A 23,779-nucleotide genomic window follows, 5' to 3' on the forward strand; every position below is an offset into this window, starting at 1 on the left:
TTGTTAGAGGATCCAGCAGGGAGCGCCACATCCCCAGCGTCCGTTGACTCCTGGTTCGGACAGGATCAATTTGGCGCCGTCTGTGGGAACGCTCCTGCATCCGACTGGAAACAATGGACGAAGCTGGACGACAACACACGGTGATGCTCTCCACGGAAGAACTCGACGCTTTGATTGAGGCAAGGGCAGCAAAAATAATTGAACAACAGCGACAGAAGGCGCAAGTCGAGCGAGCGCCGCAACCAGCAACATCAACCTCGGCCGGTCGGCCTATACCGGCGGACCGGCTGGAGCCTATCTCTACTGGAGGCTTTTCCCAGAGCCTTATTCCAGATGCCTCTAGAAAATGCGCCCGCCCATGTCGAATGGGGATCTTCCTCCGACAAAGCGCCCGTTCAGGATAACGGGAAGGGAAAGGTGCGCTAATGTAATTTACTCGTGTAATTGTGCAATTTAAATATAGGCCGCAAGCATCGTTCGCTGAACGGGGATTATAGCTCGAGAGCGAAGGCCCCTGAGCCGATCGGTCGGGAGGTGTATATATTTAGACTCGTAAGCGAATGACCCGTGCTGTTCGGCCGGGCATAAATATCGCTCGAGCGCGGGATATGATACGAAGGCCCCCGAGTCGTTCGGCCGGGAGGTTGATATCCGAGCCACAGGCTCGAAGACGAAGGCCCCCGAGCCGTTCGGCCGGGAGATTATATACGAGCCACACGCTTGATGGCGAAGACCCCCGAGCCGATCGGCTAGGTTTGAATTAGCTCTCAGGGCCGACGAGCTCCGTCGTTAAAGATCGAGAGCCGCGCCGACCGGCTATAAATATCCGCGCCGACGAGCCCCGTCGTTAAAGATCGAGAGCCGCGCCGACCGGCTATAAATATCCGCGCCGACGAGCTCCGTCGTTAAAGATCGAGAGCCGCGCCGACCGGCTATAAATATCCGAGCGGAAGACCGACGAGCTCCGTCGTTAAAGATCGAGAGCCGCGCCGACCTGCTATAAATATCCGCGCCGACGAGCTCCGTCGTTAAAGATCGAGAGCCGCGCCGACCGGCTATAAATATCCGCGCCGACGAGCTCCGTCGTTAAAGATCGAGAGCCGCGCCGACCGGCTATAAACATCCGCGCCGACGAGCTCCGTCGTTAAAGATCGAGAGCCGCGCCGACCGGCTATAAATATCCGCGCCGACGAGCTCCGTCGTTAAAGATCGAGACTATAAATATCCGACCCGACGAGCTCCGTCGTTAAAGATCGAGAACCGCGCCGACCGATATCGGCGCCGACGAGCTCCGTCGTTAAAGATCGAGAGCCACGACGCGATCGGCTATAAATATCCGCGCGGAAGACCGACGAGCTCCTTCGTTAAAGGTCGAGAGCCCGGCCACCGGCTATAAATATCCGCGCCGACGAGCTCCGTCGTTAAAGATCGAGAGCCGCCCGACCGGCTATAAATATCGCGCCGACGAGCTCCGCCGTTAAAGATCGAGAGCCGCGCCGACCGCTATAAATATCCGCGACGAGCCCCGCCGTTAAAGATCAAGAGCCGCGCCGACCGGCTATAAATATCCGCGCCGACGAGCTCGTCGTTAAAGATCGAGAGCCCGCCGGCTATAAATATCCGCGCCGACGAGCTCGTCGTTAAAGATCGAGTCGCGCCGACCGGCTATAAATATCGCGCGACGAGCTCCGTCGTTAAAGATCGAGCGCGTCCGTTATAAATATCCGGCGAAGACCGACGAGCTCCGCCGTTAAAGATCGAGAGCCGCGCCGACCGCTATAAATATCCGCGCCGACGAGCTCCGTCGTTAAAGATCGAGAGCCGGACCGGCGGCTATAAATATCCGCGCCGACGAGCTCCGTCGTTAAAAATCAAGAGTCGCGCCGACCGGCTATAAATATCCGCGCCGACGAGCTCCGTCGTTAAAGATCGAGAGCCGCGCCGACCGGCTATAAATATCAGAGCGGAAGACCGACGAGCTCCGTCGTTAAAGATCGAGAGCCGCGCCGACCGGCTATAAATATCCGCGCCGACGAGTTCCGTCGTTAAAGATCGAGAGTCGCGCCGACCGGCTATAAATATCCGCGCCGACGAGCTCCGTCGTTAAAGATCGAGAGCCGCGCCGACCGGCTATAAATATCCGCGCCGACGAACTCCGTCGTTAAAGATTGAGAGCCGGCATATAAACATCCGCTCCGTCCGCTTAAAATCGAGCCGCGCCGGGCTATAAATATCGTCCGCGAGCCGTGTTAAAGATCGAGCCGCTACCGACCGCTATAAATATCGAGCGAAGACCGACGAGCTCCGTCGTTAAAGATCGAGCCGCGCCGACCGGCTATAAATATCCGCGCCCGACTCCGTCGTTAAAGATCGAGAGTCGCGCCGACCGGCTATAAATATCCGCGCCGACGAGCTTCGTCGTTAAAGATCGAGAGCCGCGCCGACCGGCTATAAATATCCGCGCCGACGAGCTCCGTCGTTAAAGATCGAGAGCCGCGCAGACCGGCTATAAACATCCGCGCCGACGAACTCCGTCGTTAAAGATCGAGAGTCGAACCCACGACTGTGAACTTACTGGACAGAACTAAGAATGCCAAATAACGAGCGTTCGCAAGTACTAAATTGATTAAGTCCGATCGGCCATCAGTTTGCCAATACTTCGCATTCACTGAATGCAAACAGTATAGCCAAACGCTAAACGATTTCGAGGAAAACGAGTCAATTGATTAACCTGATAGGTCGTCTAGTGGGAAACGCGTGGAGCTTAACTGATTCTACGAATAAGCACCAAACAGACTAAAAAGGGCAATGAAGTGCAAACAAAAATACAAGCAAAGGAACACAATTATACCGAACGGCACGTACAAAAATTTTACATCCGCAGAGCGGATGATATACAGAAAGTACTTGGAAGAACTCGCCTCACTCCGGGTCCTCAAAATTAAAAAAGGCGTCCGGGATATCGTCAATCATAGCCGCCAGATCTGAAGAAGGAATGCTCAGGTCAGCAGGAAGGTGCCCCCCTTCTTCAAGTACGCCATGGTGACCTTGACCGCCTCGGCGAAAGTTGAGGAGACGTTGCCACCGAATTTTGCGCTGAACCGCTCCGAGCGGAGGTATTCTTGGCGCACTGCTGCTAGGCGACTCGGCTCTCCCTCCTTATATTTTCTGAGCGCCGCCCGGGAGGCAATTAGTGAATCTTGGAGAACTTTCTGGTCCACCTCCGCTTTAGTGCGTTCAGCTGAGCGCTCATCCCGTTCGACAGTTAGTTGGGCTTCCAGCTCCTTAGATCGCTGATCTAGGGCTCGGACTTCAACTTTCATCTTGTCCAGATCAGCGATCGCCCGCTTCTTCTGGCTACTGGCGCGCTTCACGTCTTCGTCGCGCTTCTTCACCAAGCCTTCAAGTCGGGCCACCTCTGTAGCCAGGTCGGCGGACTTCTTCTGTTCGGCCTCGCGGGCTTGTTTCTCCCGCTCGGCCGATGGACCCCCCGAGACTTGGAGTTTTTCCATGAGACCCTCCAGCTCGGCCAGCCGATGGCTAGTGGCGATTTGCTCAGCCCAATGCTGTAAGGGAAATAATAAAATTAGGAACCGAACAGTAGCATGACACAGGAAGAAAAATGAACCTACCTGAGTGGCCTGCTGCATGTGGTTATCGCCGAGCTGCTTGGGCGTCATGAGGGCCACCCGAATCTGGGCGTCCTCGAAAAGTTTGGCGAGCGGATCTGTCAAGGTTATTTCATGAACGGGGCTCGATGGCAGATCGCCAGACAATAAATATTCCTCCGATGGGAATCGAAGGGTAGTCTTGATGGTCGGGTGGCCGGCCGGCACTTTCTCAGCCGCAGTCGCCTGGCCCGAGGACTCCCCTATGGTTGAAGTTTCGCCCAACCGTCGTAAGTGACGACGAGTCCGTGGAGGAGAGCCAGAGGGCTGTGCGGTGGGCGAGGCCACGGGGGTCCTGATCTGCGACGGCGTGCGATCTGGAGAAGCGACCTCGATCGGCGCCTGCGGTTCGCCCTCTGGGGTCGGCGGAAGGCTGGAGTCTCTTCGACGTTTCCGCCGAACTTCCCGTGGTGAATCCCCGGCCTGGGGGACTCCCAGCTCGGCTGGAGCAGAGGAAACAGGATCCGCCTCAACCTCCGTTGAAGCGGATGGGGCAACTTCTGTTTCAGGGGCGGACTGCGCCCCCCCCCCCCCTCTCCTGCATCTGCCGAGCGGCTGGGGATGAAACCCCGCTCGGCGAGTTCTCTTTTGGTAGCCGCCTCAATTTCCACGGCCTTCAATTTCAGATGATCGATAGCCTTGGAGCGCCACATGACTTCAGCTGCAGTGGAAGAAATTAAAATCAGTTAGACAAAAAAGGCGAAGGGAGTAAAGAGTCCTTACCCATGCGGTAGGGGAGATTGGCCCGAACGGGAGATAATCCAAAAATGTACAACACCCCCTTGAGAAGCAACTGGTCGATCATGAAGGTAGGCCGGATTGCTTCTGAATTTGCCGAGCTCCGGCTGGGTCGGCACAGCGGTCTGCCATTTGGTTCGGAATGCTGGCCACTCGGGAAGTCGTATATAGAAGAAGAACTCCTTCCAGTGCTTGTTGGAGGTCGGCATGTTCTCAAAAAATTTGAAGCCTATTCTACTTTGGAAAATAAAAGTACCCAACTCGGATTGTTTGGGGTAGAAGAAGTAGTGGAATATTTTGGGGTCAAGTGGGATACTATGCAGCCTAAAGAGGACGACCACCCCGCTCAGTAGCATAAAGGAATTCAGCACAAGTTGGCCGAGCGGGATGCGGAAATAATTACAAATTCCAAAATAAATGGATGGGTAGGAAATCTAAGGCCGCCCTGGAATTGGTCCAGAAAAAAACAAATAGTACCGATCGGCGGGTTATGGGGCCGGTCGGTCGGGTCGGCTACAACTATTTCATGATCGTTCGGGATCCCGTAGGTCCTAACAACATGCCGGGCGCGCTCCTCATCGAACCTACTCTCCATACTCATATACCACGGACCGTGAACCTCGGTAGCGGGTGCAGAAGTGCTCGCCGTGACTAAAGAAGGGAAGGAAGCCTAGCAATACTCGGAAACAAGGAGACGAGAGAAGAGAAGAAGCTTACTGAGGGAAGATTAAAGGAAAGAATCCCCAGGAACTCGAAAACCGCCGGAAAGCAAGCACTGGGAGTCGCCGGAGTAAGCTAGCAGCAGGCAGCTTCGACAGAGGACGCGCGAGGAAACAGAGAGTGCGGCGTGAAGGCCAGAATGAGGGCTTTATACAAACGAGACCGCTCGGCCTCGTCCGTCGGATGCAGAGCACAAGAGACGAGATCATCATCTAGCCGTTCATTTCAAAACAAAGGACATCCCATCGTACGGAGCGTCACCGCCACTAGAGACGAGCCACGTGGCGCTCTGTCACCGAGCGCAATTAATGCGCCCATACCGCGCATGCTTCGGCTTAATGAAAAAGGCTTGCGCGATTTTCAAGAGGATTTAGACAAGCAAACATCCACGTTGGGCGCCAAGGCATACAAAGCCGAGCGGCTAAATTTGGCATGAGGCGAGCGGCTCAAGGGATATCAGCAGCGGCGATAAGGCGACGCCCTCGGCACACACTGTCCAATCAGTCGGACTCCCGCCTCCTTCGACTAGACTTGAAGGGAGGCAAGTGATCCGTGAAGAATGGAGGACCCAGGATGGGGTCCGTCCGAGCGAACCGTAGATTACCCACCAAAGGTTTGGGTTTCCAGGCCGAGCGGAGGGATGTCGGCTAATGCCTGTCGGGCGACACCGTGGTCGGGCCGAGCGAGGTGTCCGCTCGGCGATCGTGGCGAAGGAACAGTGGTTAGCCGAGCGGCCTATTCGCTCGGCTCGGGATATGGTATGTCAGCAAAGGCATGATGATTAGACTGTACGCAAGATGGCACTATTAAAGGCCCCACCATCACGTCACGAAAAGATTGATACAGTAGCAGTATGGTCTTATGGATGCCCTTCTGACAGGCCCACACCTAGGCATGGTCGAAAGCAGGTGATTGCTTCGATTGGTATGCCCAGGCTCCTTCGAGAGGTCTATATAAGGTCTCCACTTCTTCAACCGGAGGTACACAAGTCTACATTTTCTAAGCCACTTTCTTATTCCTTCGCCTAACTTGAGCGTCGGACACCCCCCCGGCTCGGTTTTGTTGCAGGTTCGCCGGAGCACTCGAGGATCTAGCAGAGAACGTCACATCCCCAGCGTCCGTTGACTTCTGGTTCGGACAGGATCATCTGGCATAGTTTAAAAGACCTAAAAAAGATCTAAGTATTTTTGTATCTTCCATTTTACTGTAAAAAATTTGGTATCAAAGCCTAAAGATTACGTTTAAGGACCTTTTATGCCTAAACAACAATTACCCCTGATATATAATCATGGTCAAGAATTAAAAGATAGCAAAGAGTCTCTCTTAACAATTCAAGAGCATATAAGGCAACAAGAGTTACACTTAGAAACAATAACCGAAATATTAAAACAACAAAATAAACAGATTAAAAATATCATACAAAACTTAGATTTTCTAAAAGAATCTCAAGATAACTTATTTAAAAGACATTTAAGGAATAAGGAAGTAAGTAGCTTTCACTCACTATACACACTAGTGCAACTTAAGGAGATACTTATAACCTACACCGACTTAGTCACAAACAAATTGGATAACTTACAACAAACCCTTGAGAAAGTTAAATATAAATGAGCAAATTGCACTTTGAAAATAATTACTACGAAGAGGCTTTAGAATTCTCCAAACAATTTGCTAAGACAACAAAAACAGGATATTGTAAACTTGAAGTAGTAGGAACAGGTGACCAAGTTCTTATTCAACAAAATAACACAATATTAGCCTTACTCACATCCCTACATCACAGACTCACAATAATAGATAACAAACTACTACAATTAGAAGCTCAAATTAAAAATACACTCAAGACCATAGATTTATATGAAAGGTTCAATACTATAACAAAAGATTTAAGTAAGCTCTCTACTGGAGCCATAATCTCTCGAAAGAAACCAGAAAAATATAAATTTTTAACCTACAACGAGTCAAATACAATCTAGAACACAGTCGTTTTCAGGTTTCTCACAAACAATAAGAGGACAAATGGAAACAAATACTAATTCCTGGTTAGATAATATCATAACGCAAGGGAGAAATACTACCTCAACAAGTACATATCAATTAGAAGACTTAATAGATGTTGAAAGTAATATGGTTACTTTCTCAGATAGACAATTAACAACTTTAAATCCAAGACGATTATATAATCAAAGATTACTAAATTTTTCAACAGCACTTTATAAGCATCATAGGACACAACCACTACATTTACCAGATGGAAGAGAAGAACACTTGACTCTCATGACCATAGAATCAGTAAGGGCACTATCATAAAGAAGGCATAAATATATCCATTTAGGACTATTGGTAATAAGACTTAGAGGACTTACAAGAAAAAGGATAGGGGCTAAAGTATTTTTAGTCCTCTATGATTCTCGTTTTCCAGAAACAGAATAGGCAATTATTGGCCTTATAGAAGTAGATATGAATAACAACCTTGGAATAACATATTTCTGTCTGAATTTTAATATGACTATAGAAGATTTTATTAAACATATCAAAATAAATATTTAGGCAAAAGGATATGAAAATTTTCTAAGAAACAACATACAAATTGACATAATCTTCTTAGAAAAAACAATGACACAAATTAATAATAGTTACAAAGTCCAAATAAATTCTATTATAAAGGCCTTAACATCAAAAGGGATATCCTTTTTGGAACCAAAGGATTTCTCTTCTGAAAGCCTAGTAGGATTAGATTGGAATCTGAACCTAGACCTCAATACACAACAAAGAATATTAAGACCAAAAGAATCTATTATATACAAAAATAGGCATGGAAGAACAATAGTCAGGTATAATGACTATCAACTCTCTACTTCTCAAGATGAAAAAGATGAAAAAGAAGGAGAAAACTTTAATTTAATGAATATTGAAAGTATACTTGAAGAAACAATGACTGTGCGCGTCGCGCAGGATATCAACCTTTTTTTTCCTTTTTTATTTTTTGTAATTTTTTGAATTAAAAAAATCAATATTTCCTTATATATAAATCTTTAATCCATGAATATATCTCCTAAACACATTACAATACTCCATAAATACTTAAATTTATTTTTTTTTATTTTTTTTACTAAATATTATAACCCAATTGAAAAATCTAAACCCCAGAGGTAAAATCTTAAAAAAAGAAAATAACTTACAAATTATAACCCAATTGGGAAGCATGAATCCTAGAAATAAAATTTTAAAAAATATTTTAATTATTTTTTTAATTAAAAATTAAAATATTTTTTAAAATCTGAAATTGATTCAATGGAGCCGTCCTTTTTTTTCCTTTTTTCTTTTAAAAAATTTTTGAATTAAAAAAACAATTAAAATATTTTTAAAAATTTTATTTCTATGATTCATGCTTCCCAATTGGGTTATAATTTATAAGTTATTTTCTTTTTTTAAGATTTTAGATTTTCTAATTGAGTTATAGTATTTAGTAAAAAAAAATTTAAATATTTATGGAGTATTGTAACGTGTTTAGGGAATATATTCATGAATTAAAGATTTATATATAAGAAAATATTGATTTTTTTAATTAAAAATTTAAAAAAAAAAGGAAAAAAAGGTTGATATCCTGCGTGACGCGCACATATATATATATCAAATGAGTAGGTTATATATGTGTTTAACTTTATTTTTTTCATTATATATATATTTTTTTAAATGTAATATTAATTTTAATATGATGGTAAAAGATGAATACATTCGCTCCAACATCTTAATCCATCCTAAAAAAAATGATAATCCCAGTTAGCCTCATTGACTATCTCTGGGGGTGACCGGCCCGACCCCACGGAAGTTTCCCACCGGCCACCAGGATAAATTGGGAAGCGTGCGCGGCAGCCAACCCAGATGCCCAACATCCTTTGATTGCGCTCCCCATTTGGAGGAAAATTTTTGCAAATACACCGTAGCTGGAGATCGAACCGCGGGTGCCTGGGTGACAACCTGGATGTCCTACGCGGCACCATGCCCCGGGGACATATCTTAATCCGTCCCATTGTGGCAAAAAGGCAAATACGCTCGCCCCTAGCGCCCTCGCCAACCCGTCCGGTCGTTACTAGTCTTTGGAATAGTGACTAGCACATAGGGGAGGTATTTACCTCGGCTTTGCCGAGATTCGAACCCCAGACCTCATTGTGGCAATACCTCATGCTCTAGCCACTAGACCCATCCGAGGGGACTCCATCTTAATCTGTCCCATGTGGCAAAAGGCGAAATCGCTCGCCCCCAGCGCCCCCGCCGCACCCGACCCAAGACCATCACGAGGGAGGTAAATCACAGTATCCTGAGCGAGCATGCATCTTAATCCGTCTCATGTGGCAAAAAGGCGATTCGCTCGCCCCCAGCACCCCCGCCAACCCGTCCCTAGGCCAACACGAAGGAGGTAAATCAAGGGTGGCTACTAGCCATTAGTGCAAATGACCAAGACATGGGGGAGGTTATGCTCGGTTACGCCGAGTTTCGACCCCAAGACCTCATGTGGCAACACCCCATACCTTAACTATCGCACCACCCCGAGGGGACACATCTTAATCCGTCCCATGTGACAAAAAAGGCGATTCGCTCGCCCCTAGCGCCCCCGCCAACCAGTCCCTAGTTCAACACGGAGGAGGTAAATCACGGGTGTCTACTAGCCATTAGTGCAAATGACCAAGGCATAGGGGAGGTTATGCTCGGTCACGCTGAGTTTCGACCCCAAGACCTCATATGACAACACCCCATGTCTTAACCATCGCACCGCCCCGAGGGGACCATCTTAATTCGTCCCATGTGGCAAAAAGGCAATTCACTCGCCCCCAGCGCCCCTGTCAACCCGTCCCTAGGCCAACACGGAGGAGGTAAATCACGGGTGACTACTAGCCATTAGTGCAAATGGCCAAGACATGGGGGAGGTTATGCTCGGTCACGCCGAGTTTCGACCCCAAGACCTCATGTGGCAACACCCCATGCCTTAACCATCGCACCGCCCCGAGGCCATCTTAATTCGTCACATGTGGCAGAAGGCGAATCGCTCGCCCCCAGCGCCCCCGCCAATCCGTCCCTAGGCCAACATAGAGGATGTAAATCACGGGTGGCTACTAGCCATTAGTGCAAATGGCCAAGACATGGGGGAGATTATGCTCGGTCACGTCGAGTTTTGACCTCAAGACCTCATGTGACAATACCCCATGTCTTAACCATCGCACCGCCCCGAGGGGACTCATCTTAATTCGTCACAGATCAATATGGTGGAGGTTTAATATGATTTACTGAATGATGATAATGGAATGCATCGAAGACAAATTATTAATATGGAAGATAGGATATGGAATTGTGAATGAAAATCGAATTATATTTTTGGGGTTTCTGTACCCTGTTTTTGTAGATCTTTGCTACAAGCGACGCATTCACGCCCTCGATCAGGCGGCTGGCGTTTGCCTCGACGGAAGCAAGCACTGCCTCTTCCAGATCGGCCTCCCTCTCCCTCTTTGTGGCTCTTGCTCGCCTTTGTTTCTCGTCTCCTTTTTTCAGTTGTGTGCTTATCTCAGCCGGTTGTCGCCCTTCCTGCGACAACAACGACGACTGGTCTCCTTCCTACCCTCTCCGGGCGACGAGCACATCCCACTATCTGTTCGTTGTGCGAGCACTACGATAGCAACTACTGTTGTGCATTGCCCGCCAGTCCTTTTCCTATCCGTGTCGCTCAGAGGATAGCGTAATCTTCTCTTCTTCCTCTTGATCTCTATATTTGAGGGGTTCCTCGACTCTGTAGCAACAGCGCGTCTTCGTCCCTTCTTGAACGGTGAGCGTTGCTATGTTAACCCAATTTTTCTTCCTACGCTTTGATTATGCATAATATAATTGCTGATGTTTGTGAAATTCTGGTCATAGACGATTCCTTTGACTTTGATTTGGTGTTGGGAGATGATTAAACTTGTGATTATTAGTTTATGATCTATAAATTAAGATTAAATTGTTGACAAAGCGTATCCTCAATCTATGATCTCTTTTTTGAGCTATGTTTTCAATTTGAGTTGTTAATATGTAGTCGGTGATCTAGGCTATTAACATGAAATCTAGATTTATTGTTCTCTCTCTCGAGTTGTTGCTATGTGACTGATGACTTAGGATATTGACATGAAATTTTGCAGTTGTTCTATGATTTCAATTGGTGTCCTATAATCTTTTTTAATAACCTTTGATCCAAGTTATTTTTCTACAAATTCCGATTTGAGCAACTACATGAGATGATAATACAAGAAGTGATTTCATTGTGGAACTACGAATTGTGGGTTGAACTACTATTTACTATTCTAGTTAGAGAAGGGTTAATCTAGTACGGTCAATTCTAGATTTGAGATTCAACTAGGAATCTAACATTGCGAAAGAATAAAATGGATGGGTGAGAAAGAAGATAGGAAGGAGAAGTATTTGGAGAAATAAGAGAGGCCTTAAACAAAATAATGAACAAGTGGCATCGAGAACCTCTCATAGACACTAAGAAATAATATAATCATGGAGAAAGTTGCAACATTTATAGAATATAAAATAGATAATGAAACGGAGCAAAATTGGTACCCCAAAATAAATTTCTTGTATATATTTTGCTAATTTCACTGTCTTTTTTATTCTACTAATTCTGTTGCTCTCTCTTGATTATTCTTTTGGGAAATATATGGGTCTACTAGTTTCCATAAAAGGCTATTAGAGTTACATGTTAACAATTTTCTTTAAGCCCCACTTATTTCTTAATCTCTTAGGTTGAAAAGAAAGATAAGCATTGATTAAATTTTGAATTATAATTAATTTTTGTAGGAGTTTTATTTTACAAGCAAATTAACATATCTTCCAATTTGAAATTTAAACTTTTGTTTTGGTAAGGTGAGAGTACGTTGACAACTTAAATACCAAGCATTACAATTAAATCTTTTCACAATGCTTCTAAATAAATTAGACATGAATGCTTTAAAAGTATATGATAGGAGACAATTAGATTTGTGAATACAAAATGATACTGTATCATTAAATCATCAAGTATTTTATAATAATTAATATTCAATACAATTTTATTGCTAGTGTCCACATGTATTTTTCTTATGATCATAGTAGAGCTCTTAGTTTGGTAGAGAGAGAATCTATGTTGCTAATGCTAAAGGATGAATTCGTAGAAACATAACTTAGGACAAAATCATCACATCAAAAAAGAGAGCAAATTAACTTATCCTCCATAGTTTGAAATCTCATAGACTGAAATAGTTGAAACGTGTCATTTTAATAAATTATCAAAATTTGGTACTGCGAGAATGCCTTTTGTGTTATTGTGTTAATTATATTGACATGTATCATTTCATGTCAATATCCGACACCTCATGGGATGCTAAAATTGAGATAATATTGTTTTTTTTTTTTTTTTTAGTTTGCCTTCATATAAGTTAATGTCCAAATCATAGTATGTAAGATAGAAAACAAATATTGAACTTGAATATATAGTCGTCGAATCTTTTTTTCTTCTTCTTTTCTCTTTCCTCTTTCCACTCCCAATTACCACCGCCACTATACATTAAAATATTGACACTATACTAAAGTAATATTGTTTTAGTAAAAATTGGAATAGTGGCACGGCTTGAGATTTTAAATATTGTTATCCTCCAATTTAAAAATTATAGTGTATTTGAATAAATTGTTAAATATACAAACAAGAGTTGTAATTAATGTTTCTTACGATATTGTTAAATAAATCAACACATAAATGCTCCAAAAGTCTATGATATGGGAAAATTTAATTTTATGAATATAAAATTATGTTTTATTTTATCACTATCTATTTTATAATAATCAATAATTTTTATAATTTTGTTCATAATGTCAATTAGTGTTTCTTTTATGATCACAATAAAGTTCTCAATTTGGTGGAAGAAATTAAGGAAATTAACTAAGTGGCAGGTTAATGAACTTGAAAGTCATAAATAACTATAAAAGAACATATACCAAATATTTAAAATCTCGAACCGTGTTAAGGTTTCGATCCCAGACTTGAATGATACAATTTCGATATTGTATCGTGTTGTGTCGATACGATTTCGATATATATATATATATATATATATATATATATATATAATTAAAAAAATAAGTTGTATATTAATTAAGAGCCGATCTGGGTTATTTAAAGGCACCGGGCGAAATTATTAATTATGTTCTAATTTTATCCTTTTATCAACCAAAGTAATAATTATTTTAATCTACAAAATTTTGTTTCCAAAAATGAGATAAGGAAACTTTTTAGTGGTAAAAAGTTCTTTTATCTTACTTGATCTTGTCCGAATCGCCGAACCAAAGGACGCTGGGCACATGGCGCGATCCTAGCTAGTCGATGGAGTGGATCTCCGGCTGGTCGAACGAAGCTCCGGCGATCCTGCACAAAAGTCGAGCCGGGAAGGGATTCCCGGCGGCGACCCTCCGACGCTCAAGTCAGGTAAGCGGTGGAAAAAGTGGCTGCCAAGCTTGTCTTATGCGTACCTTTTGAGAAGTAAGAGGCTCTTTATATAGGCAGGGAAGGAACTAATGCACGTCCACCGAGGTGCATACGTGTCAGCAACCCATACCTTGGTATGCACTTGTCAGAGAGTTTATCTGACACCATACTGCTACAGTCCGAGCATGCCTTCGATGGGACAACAGGACACCCTGCTGTCAGATTAGGAGTATGGCGTAGCCATACGACTTGACGGCTGTCAGAAGATGTTCCCGTCTTTTACCCACCACCCGGCCGGGACGTCCGTCCGGACAGCCGGGCGAAGAACGTCTTTCGGACGGCCTTAATTTTCGTGCGCCGGCCGGGCGACACCTGTTGCTCCTCCTTTGGCCGGCGACCTTGTGCTCAGGCTTTCCGGCGACCATACGGCTTCTTCCGACCATCTCCCTCGCTTGTAAGACCCTTTTTCTCGCTCCTGACGCTTTCTTCTTTCTGCTAATCGTCTTCTTCAGTCGATTTCCCCCCATTCCTTGCTTGAACTTTCCCTTTTGGTCCCGTATCCTTATTTGTCGACCATGACTAGCACCTCGCAGCCGACCGGCGGTGCTCTGGGTCTTTGGTACTCTAACATGGAAAGCCGGTTCGACGAGGAGGACGCCTTGCGCCTCACCCGAGCCTATGACCTGCCGATCGACCACCAAATAGTGTTAGCCACACCGGCCGATCGGCCTCACGATCCGCCGCCCGGCACTGTTGTTTTCTTCCGAGACCAATTTCTAGCCGGACTGCGTTTTCCACCCCACAAGTTTTTCTTAGAAGTTTGCAATTATTTCCGCATTCCGCTCGGCCAAGTAGTTCCCAACTCTATTACGTTACTGAGCGGAGTGATAATTTTATTCAAACTGAACGGCATCCCCTTAGAACCAAAAACTTTTCACTACTTTTTTTATCCCAAGCAAGCCGAGTGGGGCACCTTTGTTTTCCAGTCTAGGATAGGCTTCGTCCTTTTTGATAATATGCCGAGCTCCAACAAACATTGGAAGGAGCATTTTTCTATATACGCTTCCGAACGGCCAACTTTTCGCACCAAGTGGCAGACGGCGATGCCATCGCAACCGGAGCAAAATTTAGAGGTGACTACCTTCATGCAACCGACCGCTAGTTGGCGGCGCTATCATATTGACAAGCTACTCCTCCCGGAGTAATGCACATATTCGCTTGTCCTCTACTACACCGATCCGCCTGCAGATGAGTAAGTTTCTTTATCTTCCCATTTGTTTTGTTCTAACTGATTTATTCTCCCTGAAGCACATGAAGCGCGCCAAAGCTACCGAACATTATCAACGCAGACTTCATCGATCATAAATCCGAAGTATATGCAAACCAATTTACCAAATCAAAACCCAACAGAAAAGAAGCCTTAACAGAAACAATCACACGCCGATAACCTCTCCATATCGAGTTTCCACCTCTCATTACCTCATAGATCTTATGCTATCACCGTAAGATATACTTGCCTGTTCTTGCGCTTCCCCGTCCTCCCCGAGACCCCCACGACTTCCACTGCGCGTCCTCGTTTTCCCCTGTCCGATCTGCTCCTCACGGTGGCGATCGGCTTCCAAATCGAGTGTCGCCCTCACCTTCCACAGCCGAAGCAGTAGCTCCGCCGAGGGTTGATGGCGCGTGAGGAGACGGTGATTAAACTGTAGGGTACCGGGTGATGCAAAGATTAAGACCCTTTCGCCTCCCCTCAGAGGCGTACATGGCTGCTGCTGATCGGCCAGTGGTCCCCGAGCAGCAGATTACCCTGACGGGCCCTCTTGCACAAGCTTGGATAGACACTCGACGTCGAATAGCCAAGATGACTCCCGGGCAGCTCGGTGACAGCAACCTCCAACAGGCCACCGGGGTATGTTCTCCTTTTCTTTGTTTGCATATTTGAATTAATTTTTTAACCTGCGCACATTTGTTGGCAGAACTGGGTGGAGCAGATCGCTATTAGCGATCGATTGGCCGAACTGGAAGATGAGTTGAAAAAACAAAAAGCTGCGGGGGATAATGGGCAGTCGACGACCGCTCTGGAGAAGTCCCAAAAACTGCTGGATGCCGAGCGGAAAAGGGCGTCCGATCTGGCAAGCAAGGTCGTTCGGCTTGAGGCGATGCTCAAGCAACGGGATAAGGAGATCAAAACGGCGACCACTCGGAAGCAACAAGTCATCAATGATATGGATCGCATGAAGGTGGAGATCAGGGGGCTGGAGCAACGGATCAAAGACTTGGACGCCCTGCTGACCACCGAGAAGGAGAGCCGCTCGGCTGATCTCCAGAGATTTGATGGGGACTTGAAGGAGCTTCAAGCTGCCAATGATGCCGCCCACGCCACGCTCAAGGAATACCAAGAGGGGGAGTCGGCCCGCTCGGATGAAGTGAGGAAGGCGTTCCTCCGCTCGGAAGACTTCGGAGAGAAGTTTACCGACAAGATATCCCTCACTTTCGAGGAGGCGATCAAGGCGGCGGTGGGCTATCTGAAGACCAAAGGCCACCTGCCTGCCGAGCTGACCATCCCCCCGAGGATCTAGCGAGCGTGATGGACACCATCCCCGACGCTCTTTTTGATTTTGATGTGTGAGGAGCGTTTTTGTAAACTCTTTTGAATTCCCGCCGTTCGGCCCTGCTTATCTCTGTAATGACTTTTTTGGCTTGCATAGTAGATAATCTTCTGTCCCTTTCACTTTTTATTTTGGCAAGAAATTTTTCCTTCGTCACAACCAAGTGTTCTTTAAAGCTCTTCCGCTCGGCACCACGCGAATTGTCCTTAATGTCTTTCATCATGCGACTAAGCAGCCGCTCAGCGTGCGAACGTCGCTCGTTAACTTGTTTGCCCTTTTAATTCCGGTTAACCATCTTTTGCTTCGCGCCTCACCTCAAAGGGGTTTTCGCTGGATTTTCGCATGCGAGCCGCTCGGACGTTTACAGACACCGGCTCGTCTCTCGATCTTTAACGACGGAGCTCGTCGGTCTTCCGCTCGGACGTTTATAGACGTCGGCTCGTCTCTCGATCTTTAACGGCGGAGCTCGTCGGCGCGGATATTTATAGCCGATCGGCGCGGCTCTCGATCTTTAACGACGGAGCTCATCGGCTGATATTTTTAACCGGTCGGCGCGGCTCTCGATCTTTAACGTCGGAGCTCGACGGCGCGGATATTTATAGCCGGTCGGCGCGACTCTCGATCTTTAACGACGGAGCTCGTCGGCGCGGATATTTATAGCCGGTCGGCGCGGCTCTCGATCTTTAACGACGGAGCTCGTCGGCGCGGATATTTATAGCCGATCGGCGCGGCTCTCGATCTTTAACGACGGAGCTCGTCGGCGCGGATATTTATAGCCGGTCGGCGCGGCTCTCGATCTTTAACGACGGAGCTCGTCGGCCTTTCAAGGCTAACTCCTTACCATGTCGAGCGGACTGGGCCTTCGTATCATATCTCGCGATTGAGCAATATTTATGCCCGGCCGAACAGCACGGGTTATTTGCTTACAAGTCTTTAAACATATAAACCTCCCGGCCGATCGGCTCAGGGGCCTTCACGTAGTAAGTCATTCGGCGGAGAATGCTCAATGTGTTTTCATCTTTTTGCTTCCTGCATTACAGGTACATAGGCGACTAGCATATACACAAAAATGGATTACATTCGTGCACCTTTCATCCAGCTCGATAAGGCTGGAGATGATTTGCACTCCACGGTCGATCCAGCTGCCGCCCGGCTTCATCTTCCAAATAATAGGCTCCCGAGCGGAGCTTTTCAATAACTTTGAAGGGACCTGCCCACGGTGCCTCCAGTTTGCCTACGTCGCCGACCGGCCTGACTTTCTTCCAGACGAGATCGCCGACCTGGAATGATCTGGGGATTACTCGACGGTTGTAGTTCTGCTTCATCCGCTGTCGGTATGCCATCAGCCGAACGGACGCCTTGGCTCGCTCCTCTTCGACCAAATCCAGCTCCATGTCCCTCCGTTCGGCGTTGTCATCATCATAGCTCTGGATCCGGACGGACTCAACACCGACTTCCACCGGAATGACTGCCTCGCCGCCGTACACCAAATGGAACGGTGTGGCGCCCGTCCCTTCCTTTGGCGTTGTTCGGATGGCCCACAAGACGCCCGGCACTTCATCCGGCCAACTTCCTCCCAAATAGTCGAGCCGAGCACGCAAAATACGAAGGATTTCCCGATTGGCTACTTCGGCTTGACCGTTGCTCTGGGGATAGGCCACGGACGTGAAGTGTTGTTCGATGCCGTAGCTTTGGCACCAATCCTCTAGCAACTTCCCTGTGAACTGCCGCTCGTTGTCGGAAACCAATCGACGAGGGATGCCGAATCGACAGATGATGTGTTGCCAGATGAATTTTTTAACCATATGTTCGGTGATCTTTGCCAGCGGCTCGGCCTCCACCCACTTGGAAAAATAGTCGACCGCCACTAGTAAAAATTTCCTCTGCCCGGTCGTCATCGGAAATGGACCGACAATATCCATTCCCCATTGATCGAACGGGCATGAAACGGTTGATGCCTTCATTTCTTCGGCCGGTCGGTGGGAGAAGTTATGATATTTCTGGCACGAAAGGCATGTAGATACTGTCCGAGCGGCGTCGCTTGTAAAGTTGGCCAAAAGAGGATCTTCTTGGCAACGAGCGGCCGCCCGGATGCCCCCGCATGATCCTTGATGTACTTCCGAGGATGTAGGCCGAGTCCTCCGAGCTCACAAAGCAGGCGAGAGAAAGCTTTCTTGTAAAGCGATCGCCGATGAGTGTGAACCGACCACCCTCCTTCTTAGCAACCGCTCATACCACGGATGGTTGGGCGCGAGCGGAGGAACTCTATGATGGGTGTCCGCCACGCTTGAAATGTAAGGCCTTCCATCCGTCGACGACGCTACTAACAGATTTTCAATTGATTGCTGAATGGCGCGCACGTATTGATCACGGAGCGAGCCAACTCATCACCGCTTGATGCTCGGTATCTTGCATAATAACTTCTAAAATCAGCCTTGAGTTTCTCAAGGCTTGAGCTTGAGCCGAGCGCTATTGATTTCAAGGTACCAGAGTCGCTGAGCGGCCAACCGCGAATCCGAGTGAAGAGTGACCCACCGACTCCACATGCCGAGGCCGCAAGCCGCCCATGAGGGCCTCGCATCGCTTCATTGTTGGTAGCTTTATAATCCAATTGGACGGATAAGTGCATCTTCTCTTCTTGGGGAGAGTAATATCCCAATCCCGCTCTGTGGACGACCCATCCACGATATTCTCCACATAGCTCGGTTCCTTTGCACTTCACAAAATCGCCAAGGATTGAGCTTTGATCGCCGAGCGGGCTGGTATTGATGTCAATTCACTCAACTCCGTCCATTTGATGAGCCGTCCGGATGCCTCCGGATTTAGTAGCACTGCTATTGGTTTTGACAACGATCGTGACGCCAGAAGTATGGACGGAGCGGCGAGAACAAGCTTTTCGAGCTCGGTGTAGCGAGATTCAAGATATTTTAAAATGTGACTAAGGAAATACATGATTCTTCTCCGCCGACTCACTAAAGTCGAGCCGATTGCATGCTCGGTTGAAGACAAGTACATACGAAGTGGTTCACCCGCAATGGCTAATACGGAGGGAGTTCAGTATGCTTCAAATCTTCAACGCCTAGTCGATTCTTCGTCCCTGAAGATCTTGAAAAAGGAAGGCTCTGTCAAGGTTTCGAGATGAACCTAGACAGAAGTTATCCGACAAACGCTCCCTTGTATTTCTTGGGCGGCGATATCTTGTAGAGCTTTCACCTTGGATTTGCTTGATTTCCTGCTCGGTCACTATATACCCTGAAAACGCCCTCCTTTTGCTCCGAACAATCACTTCGGGGTTTAACTCGACTCTATACTTGCGCAGCGCTCGGAAGGTTTCTGCTCGGACGGACTTAATGAGAATGTCGCCCACATAAACTTCTAGATTCCGCCCATCCGCTCTCGAATACTTTATTCATCAAGCGCTAGTCTTTAATCCGAACGACATCACATTATAGCGGCTGTAACCACGGACTTTTTCTTGATCTTCAGGCATGGTGATAGCCCCGTAGGCGTCGAGCACACAGATTAATTACCTTAGAGTCAACCAAATTGATCTATCCGGCAAAGGATAAAATCTGTGCTTTGTTAAGATCCCTATGCGACACTCTCCATTTGTTGCCTTGAGACTAATACCACGCTTGCCACCCCTGAACCGCACCTCGAGATACGACCGGCTTTTTTCCACCTCCTGGATGATGGCATTCGCTCGACGAAATCTCTTTTCTTTGCTTTCTTCCTGGCATACGAAGTTCTGCTCACCGGCACTCATGTGACCAGACGAAGACATCATGATTTCTTCCGAGGCATGGATCAGCTCCTCTTTTCTCCGGATCGGACGTAATAAAGGTTGTGGCCTCCGATCGGTGGGGTGAATCTGCACTTCCTCTTTTCTTCATAAATTAAAGTGGGTGGCTTTCGATGATGGCGTTTACCTCGATCCGGCATTTTTCGAGCGGAATTGGCTTCCGCCGACCATCTCAATGTAACATCGCCGAGTCTAGCTGATCTCCTCGCACTTCTCCTACTTGGAAACTTGATCTTCTGATGAAAAGTTGAGACGATCACCGAATTCGCTGTCCCAAAATGACGTTGTAGGACGAGGGAGAGTCAACCACCACGAAGTTTATTGTTCTTGTCCTCAGCGGCTCTTCTCCAAGCGAGGTAGCGGATCCGCCGATGAACTCATACTCCCGTGAACCCGTAGAGCGAGTCGTCATGGTAGCACTGCTCGATCAATTTGCACCGATCGAACGCCTCTTGAATACGATGTTGATCGAGCTCCTCAGTCAACAAATACGCGTGAATAGTGTAATTGGCTATTACCGCTTGATGAGCGTAGCATCGCCGTGGGTACTTCAACTCCTTCTGTCCCCTGCCCAAACCACTAATTTCGGTCCTTCCTCGCCATGACTTCATGAATCTAGCTTTTTCTAGCTCACTGAGTCTCCTACGCGCTCTCGCCGGAAGTATTGCTTTCCTCTTCTCTTCGAGCGGACGGCCGGCTCTACGCGATTCTCCTTCCTTGAGACCGATGCCGATCGAGTCTGTCGCGGCCGCTGCGTCCATCGGCTTGTCGTCGCTTGTCGATCGAGGGAGACCGTCCGGCTCCGAGGCACAGATGAGCCGAGGAAGCCTTCGACAATCTCTTGTGTTGTGGGTATCCGTCCGGTGGAAGGAGCGTAACATCGGGGTCCATCTCTTCTTTATCTTGGGCCGAGCGGCAGCCACCTCTTGCACATGGGATCTAACGTGGGGGGCTCGGATTGCTTCAGCCCTTGGTCCTCTGGGCGGCTGATGAGCAGCAGGTTGTTTCCGCTCATGTATTCATTCACCCGTGTAGCATGTGATCATAGTCTCGGGCGGCTTTGGATGAGCGATCGGAAGAAATCTCCATCCACTAGGCCTTGTGTGAAGGCATTCATCATAGTTTCCGAGGTGGCCGTTGGAATGTCCATCGCCACTTGAATCGCCGGATGTAAGCTCGGAGCAATTCCCTCGAGCCTCGCTTGATGACGAACAGATTAACGTTCATAGCGCCTACCGTGGCGAGTGGTGGAGGAAGGCCGCTCAGTCCCTCAAGCTTGTGATGGATCCGTCCCGCAACCACCGTTGGGCCGATCCCGAGAGAGTGGTAAGAAAACTCGCACTTTACTCCATCCGTGTATTGATGGAGGGTTGCTATAATCTAAAAGATGATCATCTGGGTCGGTTGTCCCATTATACTCGCCGATCGCCTGAGGTACGTAATGCTTGGGGTCTCGTAGAATAGCCTTCGAAAATTGGCGATTGATCCGCCGGGCGATGCTTCCACGGGGCTTTCCCTTATCATCTCGCCTAGGCATTTCATCCAAGAAGACCCCTATCTCGTGAGTTACTGTGCGGGAGCCCGGATGAAATGCGACGGCGGTGGCGGTGGTGCCCGCCGCCACGACGTTGATGTTGCGCTGCCGCCGCGGCTTGTTGCTCCACAAGTCAGGCCCTTATCTCGATCGCGCCGAGTTCCTCACCGAAAGTGTCGGTTGTCGCCCGCTCGCCCAGTTCTGGTTATTCGATCGGAGTGTTCCCCCGACGCCAATTGAATCCCCACGAATCGCCATCCCAAAGGACGCCGGGCGTGCGCGATCCTAGTCGATGGAGTGGATCTCCTACCGGTCGAACGGCTCCCGCGATCCCTAAAGTCGAGCAGGGAGCCGTGATTCTACGCGCGCCAAGTCGTGTAAGCGGTGGAAAAGGCTTGTCTTACGCGCACTTTTCGAGAAGTAAGAGGCTCTTTATATAGGGCGGGGAAGGAACTAATGACGCCCACCGAGGTGCATACGTGTCAAGAACTCATACCTTGTACTTGTCGAGAGCTTACCCGACACCATACCGCTACCCGAGCATGTTCGATGGGACAACAGACACCGCTGTCAGATTAGAGTATGGCGAGCATACGACACTACCAGCCGAAGATGTTCCCGCTTTTACCCACCACCCGGCCGGACGTCTGTCCCCGGACGGTAAGAACGCCTTCCGGACGGCTTTACTGTGGCCGGCCGCGGCACGCCCTTCCGCCGGTCATTATGCATCATTTGAGTCGAACCTGGTCCCTACCAGGGTGCTTTTTACTACTAGATGTCCCTTTCTTCCAAGTCCGGTCGGCTCGTCCTTCTCCGGCGGGCCACTGGGCCCTTTGACCTCCCCGTGGCATTGACCCCTCGTTATGGGGTTCCGGATTCTTACCACCGGATCATTACTGATGTGTTTTTGCCCTTTTACTGTTAGGGCATTAAGAGAGGAGGTGTTAGGATGTATATTAAAAGCCTAACTTTTTGTAAACATTTATTTTGAAATAATAATCACATTGGTCAAATGTCTACATTTATGTTAAATGTGGTTGTCCATTTAATTTATATTGTAGATAACATGGTGTATGGTGCCACATAGAAGATCGTGTTATCAGTTTCTTATAAATTATAAATAGTAGCTCAAAATTAAGATGGAATGGAACAAACCATTGAATGGTTGTAGTGTAATTTGGTATTAGTTTATTTAAACTATAAAATTACACTAGTACACTATGTGTGTATTGAGCATGACCATTTGAGGCTGTTTCTTTTTATACTGACTACATAAAGAACAAAACCTCTGTTATTATGGATGTGCGTACTCTTAATCCCGATATAATAACAAGCACATATACTTAGTATTTATTTCTTTAATTTATCAATGGGTGAGATTTAGTTCATTAAATCAATAGACCCGATAAGTTGGGAAATGATATTATTTATATGGTGTGTTGTTGATTATAGAAGGAAACTATGCCCTAGTAATCTAGGTTGATGATGTCCTCTTGAGGAGCTCATAAGGATTGTCATGTAAACCCTGCAGGTGGACTTAGTCCGACATGACAATGAAGTTAAGTGGTACTACTTTTGGAGTTAGATATTAATTAAGTGAGTTGTCAGTAACTCATTTAATTAGTAGGCATTCAATTTCTTAAACACAGGGAGATTAATGCACTCGTGATAAGAAGGAGCCCATAATGTAATTTGGGATTGGTGCGATAGTTCAATAATAACTTTTTAGTGGTATGAGTTATTATTGATGAACCTGAGTTGGGTGTTCGGGGCGAACACAGGAAGCTCAAGCTCATCGGGAGACCAAAACCAATTTCTCCTCTCAGTCCCTGTTGTAGCCTCTATAAAGCCTTGTATCCATCCTAAGCCCATCTTCTAGTCCATGTTGTGGCCGGCCAAGCATATCTTGGTGTCCAAGATGTGGCCGGCCAAGTCCTTTATAGAGCCCAAGTAGGGGCCGACCAAAGTAAAAGGAAAAGGAAGTTTTTGATTAAAAATAAAATTTTGTTAAAATCTTTCCTTTTTTGTAGTTATCTACAATGGTTAAAAGAAAGATTTTAATTTTGTTTAAAACTTTTCCTTTTATAGCCATCTACTAAGGGAATTTAAAAGAGAAATTTAAATCTTTCCTTTTATAGCTATCTACATGGTTTTAAAAGAGAGTTTTAAATTTTAAAATCTTTCCTTAAAAGAGAGATTTTAATTTTTGATAAAACT

General features: G+C 46.9%; 1 protein-coding gene across 2 annotated transcripts in view; it reads left to right on the plus strand.

Moving 5' to 3' along the window:
- The first annotated feature begins 10,472 nt into the window (after window positions 1-10,472).
- The window catches only part of LOC122046901 (DPH4 homolog), a 30,807-nt gene continuing 17,500 nt past the window's right edge, over window positions 10,473-23,779 (plus strand). Inside the window, exon 1 of one of the 2 annotated variants that reach the window (XM_042607851.1) lies at window positions 10,473-10,944. The gene's annotated coding sequence lies outside the window, so the exon portion shown is untranslated. The remainder of the gene's footprint in view (window positions 10,945-23,779) is intronic. The other variant, XM_042607849.1, reaches the window with a different exon arrangement.

Source organism: Zingiber officinale, chromosome 2B (genome assembly GCF_018446385.1).
Source record: "Zingiber officinale cultivar Zhangliang chromosome 2B, Zo_v1.1, whole genome shotgun sequence".
NCBI classification, from domain to species: Eukaryota; Viridiplantae; Streptophyta; class Magnoliopsida; order Zingiberales; family Zingiberaceae; genus Zingiber; species Zingiber officinale.